We start from the raw sequence: 5,461 nt of genomic DNA, 5'->3' as shown, positions 1-5,461 counted from the left end.
TCATATAGTGTCACTTTTCAAGTCCTGAGCTTTCTAGCCATTTTCCTTTTTCTTTTCACATCTCAGAATCTTGTGTGTGTGTGTGTGTGTGTGTGTGTGCATCTTTTGAATAATTTCCAGGGTACTTAGTTATATTAGTGATTAGATGCAGGAAAAAACTGACTATGCCATATGGGCTGGGACCAGACACCTAACACAAAACAGTATTCATTCTAAATCCAAGTGTAGCTCTTCTAGAGGTCTTTAATTTCTCTTGACTCTCTAATCACCTTTCTCTTTCAGTATTTTTTAAATCATGATATCTTCTTTATAGGTTTCATATGACCCATATTTCAAGGGGTTTATTAATCTCTAGCCCTTCTCCCAATACACACCACACATGCACATTTTTTTTTCCAGGTTTCCAAGGTACTTTTTCCAAAAGCTCAAAGTCCTCCTGCTCCAGTATTTAGTGTTTTTATTTTTTTTTTCTGTATAGCTTTTATCTTGTGACTTTTCTTAGGACATTTTTGTAATCTAACATTTCCTAATTACCACATATTGTTTATTTTTTATTCTTATTTTGATAATACACTATGAATTAACTTTGTGAGAATAAAGTAGAACCAAATCAAAATCCGTGAATAGTTATGAGGATAAAAATACATTTCTTTAAAACTCATTTTATTAATTATCTGGATAAAAATTTCTAGGTTAAAAATTATTCATACTCAGGCATTTCCTGCTGCTCCATATTTCATTTGCATTTAAGGCATATTTTATTTGTACTATTTTATGATTTTCTATATTTCTTTCTCTCTCTCTCTCTCTATCTCTGTACCTAGATTCACTGTCACTGATCTGTGAGCTCAGTGCTCCAGAGGATAGAAATGACAGAGAGACCATTGCAAATGACAGACTGAATAAGTAGTTCCAACTTCAGAACAATTCACGCAGAAGAAACAGTGAAGAGGGGACTCTGCTTTTTTCCTAATTCATGATTTTGACCATACACAGAAGTAGATAAATTATTAAGAGGATCAAAAAAGCAAAATTATATAATTATATAATTTATTAGAGAAAATAACTTATCTAAAGTCAGTGACACAATCAAGTCTAGAACATCATGGAAGACCTCAAATAATCTGGCTTATATTTATATATTTATGCACCTCCTTAAAAGACATTTTTGTTCTTTCTCTTACTTCAGCCAGGATTTCTTCTTTTAGTATTGCTCTGGAGGCAGTGCATTATTTACATTTTTACTCTATTAGCCCTGTATATCCACATCTTTTATTAATGTAGTCTTAAAATATGAGGAAGAGAAATAGTTTTGTCTTCTTTATAAACATCATTGCATTTGTTTAGTTCTTATAAGTGTTAACTCTGCACTATGATTTAATTTCATTTTGGCTTTTGTGATCAAACATATTTCAAGAACTAGACTTTCTAAGAATGCATTAAACCAGTTGGCCTGGTTTTCTCCAACTCTTTATGAATTGTTTAGTGCAATATTTTCTTCTTCAGATTGCAGTTAACTTATTTAAAAAAAAATGTGTCTGAACATTGAGACTACGGATACTTTTTTTTATTTCAACCCTCTTCATTTCACTCTCTATGATTCCTTCATAATATCCTTTACTTTGCTTTCTTTCTTCCCTCTCTGAATATTATAATAGATCTGAATTTCCTGGTTCTCTAATTCTCTCTTTATCTTTCCTTTACTTGGTGTTTTATTTCACATTGATGTATATCTTTCACTTGATATTTTAACGTTTTAATTGATTTATGTCTATTGATATTTCATTCTTTTTTCCTCTTAGAATTCCCGTAGTACCACTTTAGTAGTGTCTTGAGAATTAATAAACACATGTGGTCAATAGCCGTATGTAACTAAAAGCCTATTGTAAAAAATAGAGTACACAATTATGATGGGCAAAAGAAAGATGGATATCTATTGCATATTGAATTAAAAAATGGCAATAAGCATTAACAGTCATAAAATGATAGCCATGTTTGAGTCTAGAATAGGTCATCTGAAAGACAAATAATATAATATCTATAATAATAACTAAATAATTATGTCTAGTTTTGCCTCTCATGGAACTGGTTAGCAGATACAGAATATTTTAAATTCTTGATTCTTAGTGAATTAATGAATTTTTTCATTATATTTATTTAATAGTTCATAAGAACCATTGCATTGACTTATTTTGGCATCTAGTGAATAGAAATATGTGACAATTATATCAAGGTGTATAGTAATATTTTAATAATCTGTAATGCTTTATTCACTTTTAAAATGTGACATCTTCATAGAAGATATATAAAGTAAAACTAATAATTAATTATATTTTGTTGACTCACCTTTATATAATAATTTTGTGCCCAAGTTTGCTTACACTTATTTTATAATGTTTTTAAATCACTTTTGTCATCTCCAAACTTTGCTATTATAAATGGTAATCAAAATTAAACAATTTTTAATAAAACCATTCATAAACATCTTAGGTAAAACTTTTTCTGTGAATAACGGGATATTTCCCAATGAGTGTATAGAACAAAGGAAATAAGTTCTCTTGTGTTAAATTTCTTAATATATACTCAATGCAGTAGCTAATGTATATGTACATCTATAGCATTAAACTATCATTACAATTGAATATACTTACATGTAATTGTATTTGTATATGAAAATTACACTTATTTTAATTTGCTTCATTGAATTTTATATATTGATCTAAAATGTATTTTAATAAAATGACTGTTTTAAAATATAACAAATTTTAAAATACAACTTTTAATTGTTGCTTATTAATTATTGAAAATAATTTCAGAGAAATAAATATAGAAAATATCCAATGATACTGTTCAAAGAGAATTCTCATTAATTTCCTTACTGAGTAATTATGTATTTACTTAGGAGTACAGTCAAGCTTATCAGGGTAGGCGTTTGTACACAAGGGTTTTTGGAGTACCTACGCATAAAGCTTTTGGTTTGTTTATAAACATTTGCTTTAGAGAAACAAATTTTCATTGTTAAAATAGAGTTCTACCCAACAGATAATGAAAAACAACAAAACTCTCACCTCTCTCACCTCTTTAATTCCCAATTTTCAGATGCAAAGGCTTTATAATCTTTAGTTAAACTCTTTTTGAATTTGGTTTGAATTTGGTCTTTTTGGAATATTTCTACTAAGGAAGCTAAGAGTCTCCACTAAGGAAAAATAAAACTTGCTCTCTTGTATCTGTCCCTACATGCACACCATTCCCCATGTATTTTCAAATATAATTAATTATAATTTTGTGCTATGCTAGCATTACATAACATTATGATGACTAGGTAATTATTACTTATAGATGCATATATATACAGTCTGTCTCCTCTAAAATTAATAATAAACTCATTTGCTGTTTGCTTAATTCTATACATCTGCAATAAAATATACCTTAACTTTCCACCAATATAACTGCCTTCTCAGTACATCAATCTAGTTTAGCAATTTTGTCTATTTCTTGCAGAAAGTCCATTCAAGTCCCTCTTACTGTTCTTTTATAGAGTCTACTGGTTTTTATATGGATAATCCAATGTCCTTTGTTCAGAATACTAATATTATTTAATTAAGTATTCTTTCTTTCTCTGAATTTTCTCTTTCCTTGGATTCCTATTTGTGTATGCTTGCCCTGGTATCTGTGTTTCTTGTTAGAGGTTTTCTACAAATGTCTTGTGAGCCTAGGTATTCTCTTATTTAAGATTAAGACTGCATCTAAGCTAATGGGAGGTTCTGTGTAGGTTGATGGGGTTTGTTGATTTTTTTATTTTATTGTGGAGCGATCTTTCCAGACTCTTACAGAAATTATAACTAAAAAAGGGACTATCTGTATTGTGTTTTCTCTTAGACCGATAAATGTTACCAGAGAAGAATTCTTCAGTCTCCCATGTGAAATTTTAAACCTGGTTACCACATTCTCATAGCTAGTGGGAGAAAGTGTCTTGGAAGGAGTTCTTACCTCTATTATAAAGAAAGACTGTATTATCATTGCTGTGTTTAAAATATAGTACTTTTAATCTCAGCTGTGTCTTAGGACTCCTTCTGAGTCTCTTTAGTTCAGTGTTTCCAGAGAGGAAATTTATAGTTGACTAGTAAAAGAGGAATGGACAGTTTACCAGTTAAAAGTTTGGTGAGGATTATCATGGGTCTACTCTCTGGTTTTATGGATTTATTAAGATTTCTTATCTCGTCAGCCTCTTAAAGTGTTTTACTGATTTTTAAAAACTATGACAAACTCCCCTGTTCTGAGATTTTAGCAGCAGACAATAAATGAAAATATTAATGAGATAAAAGGTACCTCTCCCATAAAGGACAGTTACTAATTCACTTTGGAAATTAATATTAATTGTTTTTCACATCTTTCAAAAAATCAAGTGGATTATAAGGCAAGAGGTATTAATTTATAAGCTTTAGTAAATCTAAAATGCAGCATACTATTAGTTCATGTAGTCTGGTTCAATCAATTTTAGAAGAAATTAAATGCTTAATTATAAAATAATATTTAAGCAGATACTTAAATGATGAGTTAGAGTTAGCCAAAACAAAAATATAAAAACATTATTTACAATAGTGTGGAAAGCATGCTCTGAGTCCAGATAGCACATATAATATTTCCTCCTGTGAAATACCTGTAAGAGCAGATCATGGAATACAAATGTGTAATGAGTGAAAACATGCTGGAAAGATACACAGGAAAAATCATGGTGAAATGATAGCCATTTAAGAAATTATTAAATCTTATTATTATGATAATAGATACGATAATTTAAATGATGTTTCAAATGTAAAGTCTTTTCACTAAATTGGCGCGAGAATGGTAAAAATAAATTTTTACTCAATAAATATTGATGGCATGTGGCTAGGGAATTAAGTTAATTGCCGGAAACAGTATATGTGTGTTTGTGTGTGTGTGTGTGTGTGTGTGTGTGTGTGTGTGTGTCTATAAGGGAATTAAGTTAATTGCCGGAAACAGTATATGTGTGTTTGTGTGTGTGTCTGTGTGTGTGTGTGTGTGTGTGTGTGTATGTCTAGATAGACAATAGATTTTGATGATTTGGGCCAAAATACTGAAATGAGGAATAGGTAAAAATTCTAAATTATCATGAAATACAATTGGCAAGAATTTTTGTTTCTTGGATAAGGGAGATGAAGGAGAAAGTGGCACCCAGGATAACTCTTTGTTTCTCTAGTTTGTGCAGAGATAATGGCAAAGAAGATATGACTAAGGAGCAGTTAGAGAGGCAGGAGGACAATCAGAAGCATGTTTAGGAGCACACAAGGACTGTGCCACCAAGCGATGAGTGTGTTCTTAGAAGGAGTAAGAGGTCTGCTGCAAAGCCAAATTGAAAAAATCCTGAAAAATATCCATTTGAATAGCTAAGATCTAATGATCCTGATTTCATGCAAATGACCAACTCTGAATTCATTTC

This window comes from Pteropus alecto, unplaced genomic scaffold (genome assembly GCF_000325575.1).
Source record: "Pteropus alecto unplaced genomic scaffold, ASM32557v1 scaffold81, whole genome shotgun sequence".
Lineage (NCBI taxonomy): Eukaryota > Metazoa > Chordata > Mammalia > Chiroptera > Pteropodidae > Pteropus > Pteropus alecto.
Note: the sequence above shows the minus strand (reverse complement) of the source record.